This window comes from Copadichromis virginalis, linkage group LG10, assembly GCF_057382275.1.
Source record: "Copadichromis virginalis isolate Kocher_CV1m ecotype Utaka linkage group LG10, C_Virginalis_male_GT1.1, whole genome shotgun sequence".
NCBI lineage: Eukaryota > Metazoa > Chordata > Actinopteri > Cichliformes > Cichlidae > Copadichromis > Copadichromis virginalis.
Window position 1 is genome coordinate 7,060,220 of NC_140627.1, and position 16,165 is coordinate 7,076,384.

At 43.0% G+C, this 16,165-nt stretch overlaps 1 pseudogene; it reads left to right on the forward strand.

Moving 5' to 3' along the window:
* The first annotated feature begins 506 nt into the window (after positions 1 to 506).
* On the forward strand, positions 507 to 2,453 carry LOC146699753 (uncharacterized; annotated as a pseudogene).
* The last annotated feature ends 13,712 nt before the right edge of the window (positions 2,454 to 16,165 follow it).

The window sequence follows — 16,165 nt, forward strand, 5'->3', positions numbered from 1 at the left end:
GCACACATATAGAGACACCTGACTCTTGATGTCAGAGGTCTGAATAAGTCGAACAGGTTTTAATATTTGGTAGCTAATCTGGAACCACTGGATGTAACTGACTGGATCTGAAGATATAATAAATGTGGAGGTGTATTTATTTTTTCGCCATTCTAGTGTGTTGCATTGTTAAATATTCATAATAATTTTAGTTCTGATTTGGTCTTAACCAATTTCTGAGAATAGTACTTTTAGCCATTAGCCTAGTTATCACCCTAGCTATCTCTAGCTTCTGAAATCTTGACTTTCCTCATCAGTTAGTTTCAAACCTTTTTGGGCCAATATTCGGTGCTAAGCACACAATATACAATGTGTTTGCTTTATTTTTCAGATAGAAAATAAGGTTAAACTGGATTTGAATATTTTTAGACTGTTTTTGATCATTCTTTCATTTTAAAATTGCTAATTTGATCATTTGTCCCAGTATATGTAATACATTTCCATGTCAATGCATAGATGATGTGTATATGATTGTTTTTGTGCCCTACAACTTATCTCTTTTTGACCATAACCTCCTCTACACCTTGTGTTTGTTTGTTTATTTTTCTTCTGGTTTGAAAAACCCTGTCCACAACAAAGTCCATTTCCAACATAAAGTCAGAGGAGGACACAGTTCTATCCTCAACTTATCTCACTGCCTGCTGCCCAGTTATGCCTCATCTAAAACCCAACACAAGTCCCGCCACTGTCACAAAAACTCCAGCTCTGAAAGATTAGGCTCACTGTCCATCTCGAGGTCCCACATACCCTCTTCACCTTCTTCCTTTTCTCCCCTATCCTCCTCTCCTTCCTCTTCATCTCCCACTTCAACAGCTCACAGTCCATATCACCTAGCTCCAGACAGCTCTTCCACACGTCAGCGCAGTTTCCTCAACACAGCAGAGATTCTCAACCAGTTGGGCCTGCTGGCTATTACACTACGCACCAAGGAGCTGCTAAAGCAGAATGTTGCTATAGAGAGAGAAATTACTCAGTTACATCAGCACACCCATCTCTTATCCCAGGCCAGCCAAAACAGTGGCACTGAAGTCTCACATAGCCTTGACAAACTCTTCCAAATTATGAGAGAATCAGGCCTACTTGAACTTGGTGCTTTTGTAACCAATACATCTACTCAACAAAGAATGAGTGAAGCAATATGGATGACAGCAGAGGACAATTTATTTAGGGTCTGATGGCAATTTACCATCGGTGTCCAGCACTTTAAAGGATTGATGGACTGGAGCACATCTGTCCTTAACATACCCTCTTAAACATCAGCTTGACACTGATACATCAAAGGAAACTTAACCAACTCTAAGGGCAAATGTTTCAACCTGAACAACTTAAAACTTCTCTGGGATACAATGTAAACAAAGACAAGAAGAAGAAAAAAAATATTTCCATCAATAGCCACTTCTCCTAACCAGGAGACAAGTGAATATATTATGTAAAGAGTCTTTTTTTTCTCAGTCCTGGGGTTGTAACACCACAACCTCCTCAGTCCGTAATCAGAGAGTGTCTATTTGACAATAACCAAAATGTCTTTGGATAGTCTTTGTGAATGCAAAAACAAAACAAAAAAAACAAAAAACAATGGTGTTAGCTGGCCAGCAAAATAAAGAGAGTGTATGGCACTGAGTGCGGGCGTGTGTGTGAGTACTTCGGTCCAAATAATCGAGGTCCGGATCGATGAATGGATGGCAGCCGCCGGTCCTTTAATGGCACCAGCGAGACACCACGGTAGTAAGGCAGTAAGGCAGCACAGCAGTAAGGCAACACAGCAGCGAGGCGTCTGGCAGGAGAACGAACAATAGTCTTTTTTAAGGCTACTGCAGAAGGAGATATTCCCCGCTAGCTCACCAAAGCTTGCTCTCTGGCACAGCTACAAGCCACGTGAGCTCGTAACCCCTCCCGCTAGGATGTACTACCACAGTCGACTGTCGTAAAGCAGCCGCAAACCAATAGCAATAAAAAAAACTCAAAATCATTGAAGAACATTTTATAACTGACCACCCAATATAGATATATACATAAATACTGAATATCACACAATATCAGATAACCAAATTAACACTGGGTTACACTTTCAGATGATGAAAGTCTCAGCAGCAGCCACCAACAGAGGAAAACTATAAGACTGCAAGACTACAAAGAGGATAACAACACAGAAACCTCTGAAATGCAAAGTAGCCTACCACAGGTTGTGTCTATACACAACATGAATGATGGAACATCACCGCCCTCTCCATTGTTTGCTCCTTCACCGGACACAAAAGAAGCAGACCATGCTTACAGTTCAGAGCTCATGTCCCTGTCTCTCTTTTTCTAGATCTGTTCATAAACAAGGACACAGTGAGTCAGTCATGGAAAAGGACTTAAGTGATTTTACTGTTTTTCCAGAAACGTCAACACATTGCAACTATCTCCTCTAGAATCTTGGTGAAGAGGAGGATGTGTTATACAAAAATGTGCAACCTAGCAATACAAGAAAGCATTTGACTGAATTGAAAACTAATGAAAAATGGCCATAGAAAGGGTGATTTTTACTGATATATATACACAATTTAATGTTCAACACGATTTAAATATTTTACTACATTTTGTCTGGGATTTGCTCGTTCGAGGTGAACATTTTTCATCAATAGTTTTACTTTATGTGCACAGGACTTATATGTTCAGTCAGGCAACTACAGCATGTTAAAAAATAAACAGAAGCACATTTGTGTCAGGGTTTCTGGGTCGTTGACCCAGTATTTTCAGTTCATGTTCACTGTTTATCCTCTGTACGTTCCACTTCCTGTTTTGTGTTACGTTACTCTGTGTGCATTATGTTCTAGTTCTTATTCCATGCATCGTTAGTTCAATTGTGTTCAGCTGCTCACTCACCTGTCACCTATCAGTCATTGTTCAGCCAGTGTATTTAAGTCCTCAGTTCTCTCTTGGTCGGCGTCGCGTCATTAATGTTGTCACTGCTGTCTATGCCCCATGTTTGCCTCCCAAGTTCAGATCAGTCAGCCGTTCAGTCAGTCAGTCAGTCAGTCAGTCAGTCAGTCAGTCAGTCAGTCAGTCAGCCAGTCAGCCATCTCCTGTTTTCGTCATTCGTCCCTCACAATAAACATCCTGCATCTTCACCGTGAGTCCTGCGTTTGAGTCCTTTTCTCCACATCCACTCAGCAACCCCTGACAATTTGCTGTCATGACTCGGGTCTCTTGTGGAGTATTTCAGCAACTGAAGAGAGACAGCGGTCTTTTGCTTTGTTACTTCAGAAAACAATACTTCCTGTCATTTTTTCAGTATTGTAAATTGTTTGTAATAAAAAGCTTCAATGTACAGTGATACAAAACGCTTGAGTCTTGTTGAGAAATCAATTTTACCCTGGTTCTTTTATTCCCCGGGCATCCAGAGATGGCACCGGAACCCAGTAGTTATTTCACAAAACCTTTATTCATCTTTATTCATCTTCATTTAAGCATGCATCTTCTAGAAAGGGAGATGTGCCAGGCCGGTGTCCCTCTGCAGATCTTCCACGTCTTTGTTAGTTACAGCCAGCATTATAGAAGTGACCCCATCATAAAACCCCCATGGTGTGCTGCAAACTCCGTGTGTCTGTGTGTGTATGCACAAGCACGTGAGTGCCTGTGTGTGCGCGTACCCGTGTGTCTATGTGAGTGCACGTGAGTGACTGTGTGCGCGTACCTGTGTGTATGTGTGTACGTACGTGAGTGAGTGTGCGTGTGGGTGTGTCGTAACAGTTAAAGCACTGTGTGTCTCTGTATACGTGACTGTTTATTTATGATCTCAGTAATCAATAACCGTCTTCAAAACAGACTGAATCATTTAAGCAGCTTGAATCAATTTGATGGATGAATAACAGGTATGCTTAGAAACAATATGACATTAAGAAAATACTGGAATTTTAAAAAATATTTTCACCAACTTTAAATGGAACCTTTGTAATCAATAACAAATGCCAAACTTTGATACCTTAACCTACGTTAACTAAAAATTGCAGTCTTCTTGTAAACTCTGTCATATCTTGAAATTCTACATAAATACTGTTTGTTACTATAAGGTCAGATCCGGTGCAGAAACGCATACATTTCTGAAGTTTAATGTTATCCAGCTCTCTGATGAATCTTTTGAGATGATTTTTCACTTCTTTTTGTTGTGGAGTCAAGTCCACAGCTAATTTCAGTAGCTGGCACACTTTTTTTGAAGTTGGTTGCAGTTCAGAGAATAACTTGGTCAGAGAATAAGAAAGAAAAGTATGTCTTTGTGCCCCCTTTTTCCCTGTTAATGCCCTATCGGCCCCCCTGGCTAAACGTTGCTAGATCCGCCCCTGCACAGTTACCAGCCGTCAGCTACGTAGAAAATGATCCTGGTGTAGAAAGTAATATTAAATAAATTCTAACAACAGCTTATCAAGGTAAAAACGTGCTGCTGTTGTTCAGCTGCTGGTTTCCTCTTTCTGGCATGAAGTGGGTCAAAAACAAGCAAGAGAGATGAACTCGCGACAGAAAAGCCGATCAGCTGATCGTCAAAGGAGCGTGCAAAGAAAAGCGTCTGGACTTCTTTAAGTTGCTTGAAGACGTTTCACCTCTCATCCGAGAAGCTTCTTCAGTTCTAAGGTCAAATGGTGGAGAGTCCCAGATATAAACCTAGTGGGAGTAACCCCTGATGATCCTCTAATCGCCTGAGCCAAGGTGTGAAACTGGGTGTGGGTCCCAATCAGCCAGAGTTTCAGGTATGTTCATTGTGAAACCTGGCCCCACCTTATCATGCAAATTCCTGAGGTCAGATGGCCCAGGATGTGAGTGGGCGTTAAGGCGTCTGGGGAGGGATCTCAAAACTGGATTATAGATGGCAGAGAGTTGGTGTCGTAAACCCCCGCCTCTGTTCAAAGATGGCCGCTCACAGTGGACATAGATGGCTTCTTTCACTCCTCTTTCAAACCATCTGTCCTCTCTGTCCAAAATGTGAACATTGGCATCCTCGAAAGAGTGTCCTTTATCCTTAAGATGCAGATGGACTGCTGAGTCTTGTCCTGTGGAGGTGGCTCTTCTGTATGAGAGCCACCTCTCGGATGAGAGGTGAAACGTCTTCAAGCAACTTAAAGAAGTCCAGACGCTTTTCTTTGCAAGCTCCTTTGACTACGATGACCGGGATGACTGAGAACCTTCACAGACGATCAGCTGATCATTGATCAGTTTCATGAGTGAGGTAGCAGCAGGAAGGGGAGGGAGAGAGAAGAGGCAGTCGCTCCATATATCGGTTGTTAAGCTTAACGCGGGAATGCTTTTACAAACATTCAGAGATGAACTTATACACTTGCTCTACTTCTCTCTGGGATCACTTCCTCCAGATGAAATGCTGGTTTGGTAGTGAGGCTACAAATACACACAGCCGCTCTATCACGTGAGCACACTGCTCCCACGTGCTACGGTTATGAGCTGAGTTACGCCGTGTCGCAAGTTTTGTGAGGTGCTTTTTTGATATTTAAAGGATCGGATTACATTTTTTATTTCTCTCCGATATCCGATCCAGTAATGTAAGTCAGTATCGGACCGATACCGATATGTAATATCGGATCGGTCCATCTCTACTTTTCTTTACAGAACCAGCCAAGCTGTATGCCAAGAGTGAACGAGACATTGATTCACTGACCCACACCACCATGATATGCAGCAATGATATCGGCATGTCATTTGGACTGGAGAAGTGTAGTCAGATGGTAACAAAGAGAGGGAAGGTAGTCATAACTGAGGGGATCGAACTACCAGAAGGCAATATTGCAGACATAGAGGACAGCTACACCTGGGGGCACCACAGGTAAATAGGAACCATGAAGAGGTCGCTAGAAAAGCTGCAACCACCAAGTACCTGCAGAGGGTCAGGCAAGTCCCGAGAAGTCAGCTGAACGGTAAGAACAAGATCCGGGGTATCAACACCTATGCCCTGCCCATGATCAGGTACCCTGCTGGAATAAGTGGGCCAAAGGAGGAGATAGAAGCCACTGACATCAAGACAAGGAAGCTCCTGACCATGCATTGAGGGTTTCACCCCAAGTCCAGCACCCTGAGGCTGTACACAAAGTGGAAGGAAGGAGGCCAGGGACTGGTGAGTGTCAGCACCACAGTCCAGGATGAGACAACAAACATCCACAAATACATCAGTAAGATGGCTCCAACCGGTGTGGGCTAAAAAAAACTTTTTATTAAACATTTAAAGAGGACATGAACCACTAAACATATAGAGGCTAATTTACACCATTGAGCCATGGTCTCAAAAACCATAGATGTAACACTGTCTGTGAAGCTGATTTAACCAGTAAGTGGCTGATGTAGCAGTAAGTGGCTCTACGTTGTTTGACTAGCTTTAGTCAAACAGGAAAATCTGCCTGTTAACCATAATGTTTGAGTTTGTAAAGCGCTTTACAAATGAGCACAGTGAACACTGTAAGTGTGAGAGGCTGGGTACGCCCTGGACAAGTCACTCATATGTTGCAGGGCCAACACAGACCCTACATTTGGATTTTAACCCAGGACCTTTTACTGTGAGACAACCGTGCCTGATTTAACGCTTTGCACAGAGCAAATATCTTAGTTACACCACTTAAAGTTGACTGTGGAATATCTAAGAGATATGAAATTTTGCAAACTGACTTCTTGCAAAGGCAGGATCCCATTACAGTACCATCCTCAAATTTAGTGAGATTGCCTGGGTAGTTACTTGATTTTACATAAATGTAGCAAAGGAACTAAAACACCTGCATTCAAAGATTAAGAGCTGTGGCCTGTAGGCCATACAGTGTAAACTTACTAAGACCTCCACAGTTTTGTGAAACTGTTATTTTTGCTGTAGACAAGGGACAAGAGACAAATGAGACAAGAAACTGAATTTAGCTTGGATTTAACTCTTCTATATTTATATATTTTATAAGAAGCAGAAAGCAGTTGTAGAAGAATCTTTTAAAAATAAGTTAACGTTTTTTTGTGTAGCAACTTCTTGATTTTTCTTTTCTTACATTTGGCAGTCATGAGCTGGGGAAAATTTTATCAGACTTTTTAAGCAAACACTGAGTGCTCAGAAAATATCTAGTCACAAACAAGCTCCTCTTCACATTTAAAACCAACTCACTTAGTCCATTCACTGCTGTCATCTAAAATCGTTGACATATTCCGACATAGGTGGTCAACTAAGTAGCAATATCCCATCTATCCATTTTCTAACTGCTTATCCAACTTGAGGTCACAAGACTTGAGCTTGCTCACAGCTGTATCAGGGTACAAACTGGTACAACCAGCTCACCAGAAGATCGCAATGCCAGTACAGAGAGACAGCTAAGCATGTGACATCCACGCCTACAGTGCATGTAGGTATCAAATCACCATGTAAGCTAGCAAGCACATCTTTGAATAGTCGGGGGAAGCTGAAGTAACTCAAAAGAAACTCACACAGCCACTGGGAAAGCATAAAAACACTACACAGAATGGTCCCAGTTGACTTAAGGCAGTCAACTGGTACGCGGGAAGTCTCCCAAAAAAAATGTAAGATTAAATAATATACCATGTTCTGATTGAAGGATTTCTGAAAAATGGATTTCTGAAGGGATTTCTGAAAAAATCTGCAATCACTTCTGACATAAATGAAGACAGAAAACTAAACAGCAGTGACGTTTGTAGGGTTACTGAAGTTGGGCTAGCTGGTATATAATGATGTGCTACATCAGACCTTCCCAAAGTGTGGGGCCCGCCCCCTAGGGGGGGCGCAGAGCCATTGCAGGGGGTGCGCGGCATGAAAAGGGAAAAAATACCAAAAACAACGCTTGGACACTGCTAGCACGGGGCGCCTACACAAACGCAAAGCAGGAGATGAAGCATAGCTGAATATGTTTCCAAACCAACTTCATTCTAAGCCAAAGACTAGAAAATATGGTGAAGCATATCTTCCCCTGGTTTCACCAGCACAAGTGCCAAGGTAGGTCTCCCCTGCAGAATTGGTCTTTCCTTCGTCGGGAGCAGCGCTGGGCTCTTCAAATCATGGACAAACAGTATCCCACATTCTTGATTTTTAGTTCACAAACACTTCTTGTAATGACTAACTACTCCTGACATTTTGGAGATTTTAGCTCTTTATACAGTAAAGTTACAGTGGGATACAAATAACATCAGGCTGATCCTGCCACGATTTGTTTTCCCTGTCTAAATCATGGACAAACAGTATCCCACAGCTGTTTATGTTTTTGAACCCATTTTGCACAGAGAGGCATTTTTTTGGAAAAATGTATTGATAGCAATGTTGAATATTATTACACAGGAAAAAAACAACTACATGTAAAATAATTACACCGTGACGCCTCTGCCTTTCTAAATAGAGGGACAGTAACTGCGTGTAAAACCTGAAGATAGAGACAAAATACGGTTTATCTGCCATTCTGCAATTCCTCTCATGTAAGCAATAACGTGGCGCACAGCTGACGTGAAAATAGGCACATACATTTGATGTTGCGTGATGAACTCTGTATTCCTCGTCCACACGTGAACGCAAAAAATGAGTTTTAAAAAATCTCAGTTTTCGGTGATTCGAAAAGCCGTTTACGTGTGGACGAAACAGCTGCGTTTTCAAAAATACCCGTGTAGGTGCGGACGTAGCGAGTTAGTAGTTTATTTTCTTACTACCTGCAGATTACTTGTATTTGCTTAATTGTTTACTAAATGTTTGAGGTGTGAAATAAACCACAATTGAGCAAAATATGGGTGTGTGTGGTTGGAGGATGTGTTAGTGCATGCGTGTGTTAGTGCATGCGTGTGTGCGCGTGTGTGTGTGTGCGAGGGGGGGGCCGTGAACATTTTTCTGTAAAACAAAGCGGGGCCCAGCGAAAAAAAGTTTGGGAACCACTGTGCTACATGGTGGCTAGCTAAACAGCTATGGTAGCATAACATAAACACAGTGAAGCTGGATGATGAACGCTAACCTTTTTCCACTCGATAAAAGTTAACGTGAGGGTTCCTGATGGTTAGGGACAAATGCATGGCAGGATGCTGTAAACGGACCAAACTTCAGTCAGGAGAACAACTGAGATAATCCATCCACAATACGAGGTTAGTCTTTTTTTTTTTTTTTTTTTTTTTTTTGCCTGTCCCGTTTGGCTCTTTTGCCATCAGAATTGTTGTCTAAAGGCAAAGAAAGATGCCCAACGGATTTACTTTACCAAATTGACCATCCCAGCCTTGCCGTAATGGTCCATTTGATTCACCTTTTATTGTTTATTTTATTTTCACTTACTGAATACGGGACAGACTTGACTGGGGGAAAGAAGGGGAGAAAGAAAGAGGGAAAGAGAAACAGCTGAGAAGAGGGACGGGGGAGAAGGGCAAAAAACAAAAACCAACAGAATGGGCAGAAAAAAAAATGCATATATCGATCACCTGGATCACCTGCTGAGAAAGAAAAAAAGAAAACAAGCAGAAGAGAACAAGAGTAATAGAATAAACAACATCACAATGATATATGGGAATATGACAGTAAATACTAAATATTAAACATTATTGTGCAGCACATAAGATCAACAGAACACAGTGTGCTTTGAGGTAGGAGCCAAAAAGGGTGTAGTTTGTGGGTGTGATCACCCGTGTGTACACCTGTGAGCATGGACGCGCTTGTTTTTTGTTTTTTAAAAGGTTCCTTCATGTAATAATCTGCTAGAGGGTGTGGGGGGGCCACAGTCCCGTCCTTCAGGGCATGAAGCAGGTATGGAGGAGATCAAAACTCCAGACATCCAGAGGCCCCCAGAACACAAGAGACCAAGGAAGACCAACAGAGGGGCAGCTGCGCCACTGTCCCAGAAAGAGCTGAGGAGAGTCCCAGATGAGGGCTCACCCAGCAGCCGCGGAGCAGAAACCAGGGGGAGTTGCAGTGACGTGCCCGTGAGCTCCGCCGGCAGCCAGCCGTGCCTGAGTGACCAAGCCCCAGGCCGAGAGGCCGGGGGCACCCCACCTCCGAAGTGGCCCGAGCGAGCCCCAGGCTCCAGGCCCCGACAAGCGGCCGCCAAGGAGTGAGCCGGTGTGTACCTGGACGCCCACCCCCGGACACAAAGAACCACCAACGCACCGATGTCCGAGGGGGACCGCCACTGGCAGGGGAAGTGGTGGTAGAGGGAGATAGGCCTCCATACCTTGGAGGGCCTGAGATGTCCCCAGAGAGGTGGCGCCTGACACCCAACCTGACATATAGACACAGACATACAGGCACACACAGATACAAACATCCATTCCCACCCTCATGCTCTCATATGCACTTACTCCACACTCAACCAACGTGGAGACAGACATAAAGAGACGTTGTACACACGATCACACTCCCCAAGCGTACTCTACAAACCGGGTCTAGGTGCCCTTGCCCCTGGAGGGGGGAACCGCACCCAGACCCAGGTGGTGTTACCCTTTTCCCTACGGTGGGGGGAGGCAGACCGCCCCGACTCTGCAGCAGCAGGAAGGCCCCACACTCCAGACCGCAGTCGGACGGCCAACTCCTCCTCCTAGCCCCCCCGCTCCAGCAGGTCGCAGAGAATGGGGGTGAGAGAAGACTCCAAACCTCCCTCCACCCGCTCATTGTAGTGTTGATGCATGTGTGTTCTAAGGTGCATTTAAAACCCAGGAGGGCTTGGAGCTACCTGCCAGAGAGCAGCAGGTAAGCGCATGGTCCCTCCTGCTAGCCCTCAATGTCTACGTGTATTTAAAATTGAGAGGTGGGCAACGATGCCAGGGGTGGGGTGTACACCCTGATGGTACTTTGGACTCCGTGTATCGTGCCCACCCCCAAGATCCTATATGTATGTGTAATGAGAGTGTGAGTAATGTGAATGTCTAAGTTGTGGGATAAAATTGAGGCAGAGGCAGCCAGAAGGGGACAGAGGGGGGGGGGGGGGGGGTAGCCTCCTCTGCACCCTGGTGACATACCCCTACTCCAAGGTCCTGCATGTGTGGGTGGTTGTGGTGGAGCGGGAAGAGGGAGGCAGCTGGAGATGGGGAGGGAAGGAAGGGAGGGGCAAGTGACCCCTCCCTGGGGCCAGCTCCCCCGCTGACCCCAGTAGGCACCCCCATACTCCGCGACCCGCCAGGGAAAGGGGGCCCAGGCCCATCCAGACCGGGGCCCAGCGCAGCAGCGCCTCCCGGCCCCACAGAGCCCGGGACAGTCCTCCCAACCCCACCACAGAGAAAACTGCACCCACCCCACCATCCACTCATCTTCCAGACTACATAAGACAATAAACACCCAGGCTGAGATCTTCCTCCACCTCTCCTGCATCTCCCCCTCCTGCAGAGGGAGCTCCTGAAGAGAGGAAAGCTCCTGCAAGATGTGACAATCTCCCCCACCAGTTGAAGAGCCCCCCAGGTGGCTCGATGCACCGGCGGCACCCCGCTCCAGGGCTGGGCCCCCATGCACCCACCCGCCCACAACCCCGGCAACACACCAACCAGGACCCAAGCCCCCGAGGCCCGGTCCGGGTCCCAGCCCAGAGACGGAGCGCCCCCAGAACCTCACGCCCATCCCGGACCCACCCAGGGGCAGCCAGGCTACCAGGTCAGTAACCCACGTCCGTCAGCACAGACCCTCCCCTAGCCCCGCTGCACGCAGCCGCGAGGAAACAGTCACCTGAGAGCCAACAGAGCCCCTAACCGGACATGACCGCTACCCCGGGTTGAGCCCCCCAAGGAAGATGCCTCCGGGGAACCCCCCGACGCCCTAAGCCTGTCCCTACCCCCACACCAATCACAACAGTGAAGGCGGGACCAGACTATGACCCCCCACCCCCACTAGGTGATGGAGCTGATCAAAGGAGCCCAGAGCAATTGATCTGATGTGGTGGCAGAGGCTGTATCAAGACTAATGTAATCTAATAGATAATTTCTATATTGGTTAGAATTAAGATTATTTTTATTTTTCCAGTTCATGAGGACTGTTTTCTTGGCTATGCATAGGGCAGTGAAAACCATATGGGAGATATTCTTTTCTGAAGTGACATTATCTAAACTGCCCAACAAACACACTAAGGGGGAAGTTGGAATGTTACATTTCAGACACTTCGATAAGTCTTCACATATCTCGCGCCAAAACTTCTGAACTGGTGGACAGAACCAAAGAGCGTGGATATAATTGTCCAGTGAATTGGTTTGGCAGTGTGAGCAGTTGTTGGTAGACGTAAAGCCCATCTTGAACATCCGATGACCTGTATAGTGCACTCTATGTAATATTTTGTATTGAATTAATTGAAGACTGGGATTTCTAATTAGATTAAAGGTTTTTAAGCAAATCTGAGACCAGAAGTTTAGGTCTAAGTTAACTGATAAATCCGCTTCCCATTTTGCAATAGGAAGTGATATTGATTCATCTGTTTTAGAAAGCATTCTGTATATTTTGGATAGTAATTTGGGGGTTTTAAGAGTAAGAAATTGAACCACACTTGGTGGTGTTTGTAGTTCAACTTGACCCGGTTTAAATTTCTTTTTTACTATGGATTTAATTTGTTGATATTCTAAAAATCTTTTCTTGTTGATCCCATATTGTGTAACTAGTCTGTCAAATGAAAAAAATTCTGTTCCTTCTAGTATATGTTCTAAATATTTGATTCCTTTACCACTCCAATCTGAAAAGTTTATCATATTATTGTTTTGTAATATGTCAGGGTTGTTCCAGATAGGTGTACGTTTGCATGGGATTAATGAAGACGCCGTCAGAGAAGAGCTGATGTTGATGCTTTTAAAGCATTCATGTCGTTGAATGTTTGAGCTGATAAATGGTAGGTCTGAGATCTCTAGATTATTGCAGAGTGCTTGTTCTACATCTAGCCAAGGTTCATCTAAGAGGGTATGTTTTAGCCATCCTGAGATAAACTGAAGCCTGTTGGCTAAGAAGTAGTGCTGAAAGTTAGGCAGTTCTAGTCCTCCTTTATCCTTGGTCTTTTGTAGTGTTTTTAAGCTTATACGTGGGGGTTTATTTTTCCAAAGGAATTTGGACATACATGAATCTAGAGATCTGAACCAATCTTGTGGCGGTTTAGTTGGGATCATTGAGAATAAATAATTTATTTTTGGTAAGACCATCATTTTTATAGCGGCAACCCTTCCCATGAGTGATATGGGTAGACATTTCCATCTAGCCAGATCATCTTCTACCTTCTTTAAAAGTGGGATATGGTTTAATTTAGTTAGATCTGCAAGCTTGGGAGAAACATTAATACCTAAATATTTTATATTTCCCGATTGCAGTGGTGTAGAAGAGGAATTATGGAGGGAGCAATTAATCGGTAGAACTGTAGATTTTGACCAGTTAATTGAGTAATCTGATATTCTTGCAAAAGAGTTTATCAATTCAATCACCCCAGAGATATTGGTTTGTGAATTTTGGAGAAAGAGTAACACATCATCCGCATAAAGGCTGATTTTATGTTCCACGTTCTTGCATTTTATGCCCTTAATTACTGAATTCTGTCTAATTGCTGCTGCTAGTGGTTCAATAAAAATTGCAAACAGTGAAGGGGAGAGTGGGCATCCCTGCCTGGTGCCCCTCAAGAGACAGAAGCTGGAGGATGTCTGGTCATTTGTTCTAACACAAGCTGTTGGGGAATTATATAATATTTTTAACCAGTTTATGAAAGAGGATCCAAAACCAAATTTGTGTAAAGTTGCAAATAGAAATTTCCAGTTAACTGTCGAATGCTTTTTCTGCGTCTAAAGAGAATATTGTAGTTTCTAGGTTTTTACTGTATGAGTAGTCTATCAAATTAAGTAATCTACGTGTATTTGTTGATGAGTGCCTACCTTTTATGAAACCAGTTTGGTCAGGATGAATTAAGAGGGGGGTTATTTTCTCCAGTCTCTTTGAGAGAGCTTTGCAGATTATTTTAAGGTCTACGTTTATAAGGGATATTGGACGATAGCTTGAGGGATATACAGGGTCTTTGCCTGGTTTTAGCAGGAGATTAATGTTTGCAGAATTCATATTTGATGGAAGTCTGCCCTTTTCTTTAATTTCCAACAACGTTCTGTAGAAAACTGGTGCTAGAATCGACCAGAATTCTTTGTAGAATTCTGCAGGAAAGCCGTCTGGACCTGGAGCCTTATTATTGGGCATACTTATCAGGGCTTCTTGGAGTTCACCTGGTGTCAGTGGTGAATCCAGTGCCATTGCTTGAGTGTCCAATAATTTTGGAAGAGTTATGTTGTCCAAAAACTGATCAATTTCTTTTTTAGATGGGTTTATTTGTGGTGAATACAACGTTTTATAGAAATCCCTGAAAATGTTGTTTATTTGTATCGGATCATATATTGTGTTCCCAGATGAATCTTGAACAGCACATATAGTTGTTTTTTCTTTATTTATTTTTAGCTGGTTTGCTAGAAATTGACCGGATTTATTACCATGTTCATAATTTTGTAGGCGTAGTCTTTGTACTAAGAATTTTGTTTTTTTATCAATTATCTCATTTAATTCTAGTTTTGTTTTGCGTATTTTGTTCAATGTTTCCTGATCTTGGTGGGACGCGTAGGCTTCTTCTAGTGATTTGATGTTTTTTTCTAATTCCTGAATATTTAACGAGGTTAGTCATTAATGTATTGCTGCATGGGCTGGGCTGTAATTGCATCGTAAGGTTTTAAAAACTGAGCTTTAAAATGAATAGTGATAATAAAAACTGAGAGAGGCCGACAGTGATCACTGACTTTTTTTAGGGGCTTGTTCAGATTAAATAGAAAAAGATACAAAGCATTAAGACACAACAGCTTTAATAAACACAGAGTAGTTTGGACCTGGAAGCAGGGTTCATATGTCATCACTTAAAGACCGGATATCCCACCTGCTTTGATGTCTTAATGCAGTACAGTTGTTATTATATCACTTGTCGCATCCTGTTTATGACAGTTAAAATAAATAACATCCATATAAGAAATAAAATTGTCTTGTGTAAACTGTATATGGTGTTAAATAGGCCTATACTACTGTACTTTAATGTCGGGCATAAGGGTGGTACTTTAAGAACCATATATTTTATACGGTGGTACTCATTGTGAAAAGTTTGAGAACCACTGACCTAAAGGATTAATTATTAGAATCTCGGCTTCAGATAGGGTGTCAACCATTATAACCTTGTTGGATAGATCAACAAATGAAGCTGGGTTCATTTAAAGATCTAACTAGGCCTGTTGTCTTATTGGTCCTCTTTCCCAAGATTGAAAGAACTTTCTAAAATCTTTTGAAAAAAGATTCTGAATTCTAATAAGGATTTTCTAAATATTATATAGAAAATCATTTCACTAAAAACACAATAAAAATTGTATTGAAGAATCAGGCAAGTTACAGAATCAAGTGTTGTTTATTTTGTCTACACTTTCCAGGTCTATACTACCGTAGCAAAGGGTGTCATGGTCCTGAGTCTGCCGACTCAGTGTTTTATGTTTCTTTATGCTTTTGTTCATTTATACATATTCTGTTACGAATTGCCATTTGTTAGGTTTCTGTTCTGTGCTTTCCCTGGTTCCACTTCTGTGTTCTGTCTGTCTATGGTGTCACACTGTCTGTGTGTGAATCTGTCTGTTTAGTTCAGCGTCTTGTCCAGTTCTGTGTCTGTGAGTTTCCTGTTTTATTCTGAAGGTCTCTATCTCATGTGAGTGTGTTCAGTTTACGTTTCCCCTGTCCCGTCAGCTTTGATGTTCTCCTGCCTGTTGCCGGTTCGTCACTGCCTCTCCCCCATTCTGGAACCCTCTCAGGTTTGTCATTTAGCTTTCCCAGTGTAGGTCTTTAGTTTTGTCTTCCCTCTTTGCCTGTTTTGCCATCTCACCACTGTGTAAATAAAACATCACTAGCATTATCATCTACTGCCTGCGTTTTGGGTCCTTTCTCCCTTCTACACCACACGGCTCGCCTCGGCAGCCGTGACAAAGGGTTTATATATGACATATAAATATATATATATATATATGTATGTGTACATGATATACCCCAATGAAGATAATTAGATGGCATGAGTTTTATATTTAATTTGTCAATTTACAATTAACTGTGTAATTAATTTAAATAATGTTTCAAACAATTGGGTTCTTATATAATTCGAAATTTACCAAAAGAAAAATATTGCAGTGATGTGAA